Source organism: Nematolebias whitei, chromosome 20 (assembly GCF_014905685.2).
Source record: "Nematolebias whitei isolate Nwh7 chromosome 20, NemWhi1, whole genome shotgun sequence".
Lineage (NCBI taxonomy): Eukaryota > Metazoa > Chordata > Actinopteri > Cyprinodontiformes > Rivulidae > Nematolebias > Nematolebias whitei.
Genome location: NC_056517.1, coordinates 5,439,604 through 5,441,193, shown reverse-complemented (window position 1 = coordinate 5,441,193; position 1,590 = coordinate 5,439,604). Strand labels below are relative to the sequence as shown.

At 40.3% G+C, this 1,590-nt stretch overlaps 1 protein-coding gene across 1 annotated transcript in view; it reads right to left on the bottom strand.

Moving 5' to 3' along the window:
• cubn (cubilin (intrinsic factor-cobalamin receptor)) overlaps positions 1-1,590 on the bottom strand; it is a 134,887-nt gene that overhangs the window by 93,416 nt on the left and 39,881 nt on the right. The gene's annotated exons all lie outside the window — the stretch shown is intronic.

The following is a 1,590-nucleotide window of genomic DNA, read 5'->3' as shown; positions in this document are numbered from 1 at the left end:
ATGTTGCTGCTGATCTGTTTCATGTTGCTGCTGATCTAATTCATGTTGCTGTGTTCATTCATGCTCATCTGCTCACACAGACTCATGTTTGTTCTGCTGTTTGGCGTATTGTTTTAATGCTATTAGTGCTTAGTTTATTATTTAGTTTATGTTTTTCTTAGTTCATATTTTAGATCTTATTACCGTTTTTCTTTTCCATTTTATTGCGGGATGTAACTGGGACCCTGTATACATCATTTCGCTCCACCATATATACCACATATAGTGTGTATAACAAATAAATCTCTCTGAGTCTAACTCTGACAATACAATATAAAGGTACAATCCTTACTGGTTTATTTTTAAACACTAAGCTAACATGTATCTGTACTCTATAGTCACAATCTTTAATCGTATTCTTCATCATTTCAAATAAAAATTTGCCTGGAAGTTATTTGCATGCAAGTACTTTGAGCTTTGTAAGTAAAACATTTGTTATATAAATATGTCATCTATTTTTGGTAACATAAGTCTGTTTGTCAAAAAACAAAAAAAATGCTCGAACTCACCCACATCTAGGAACAATTCAGAGTAACCAATCTAAAATGCATGTTTTTGGTCTGTGGGAGGAAACCAAAGTATTTGCAGAAAATCCACCCATGAACAAGAAGAGCATGCAAACTCCATCCAGAGGGGACTCGGGCTGAAAGATGATCATACAACCATTTTTGTTGAGAGCTCTAACTACAGCTCCACAATGCTGTCCTATCTGCAATGTCCTGAAGACATTAAGAGAACCACATTATTTGCAAAAAGTGGAGATGAGACCATGAGGTTCCCATACCAGACACCTTCCTTTCTACAACTGCTAAGATGCAGATTCAGCTCTTGCTACAAGGACTGAATGTCTCCTTAAAGAGACCCTGGACTCATACTCCCACATCACCCCTCAAAGAGTGACCCAGGGAACACGGTCATAAACTATTCTCCAAGTGTACACAACACATGTAGACTGGAGAGTCAAAAGTCCTTGACCCCTCATAACAGCGCTGAAAGGGTGAAGATCTGGTCCTCTGGTCCTCTGGTCCTTGGCCAGGACAAAAGCCATTATGCTTCTTTTGAATCTGAGGTTCCAACACCATGGAGGAAACTTTTTGAGTGCTCAATAGTTGCAACACAATCTCTGATCCTCTATTTTGAAAAATGGGACCCACTACTCTGTTCAGTCACTACACACATGTTGTCCTGTCCTCCGTGTGACAATGAAGCTATGTCTCAGCCATGACAGCCCCACAGTGTCCAGAATGTTTGCCATCTCAGGGGAAATATCATCCCCCTCTGGCTCCCTTCCATTCATATGTTTTAAGTACCTCGGTAACTTCTGACATGAAAATGGTCTCATCTAGAGTACTCTGCCTTCTCAAAGGAGGATATAGTAGAGACTGGATTAAGGAAATCCTTAAAGTACTTCTTCCACCATCCAACATTATCCTCAGTCATCAGTTCACCACCCACACCAAGCTCAGCCTGGGCTGGAGCCCACTCTCCTTTTCAGAGTCACTAAAATGTTTGCCAGAAACTCCTCAAGGCATGCTCAGTCTTTCTATATGG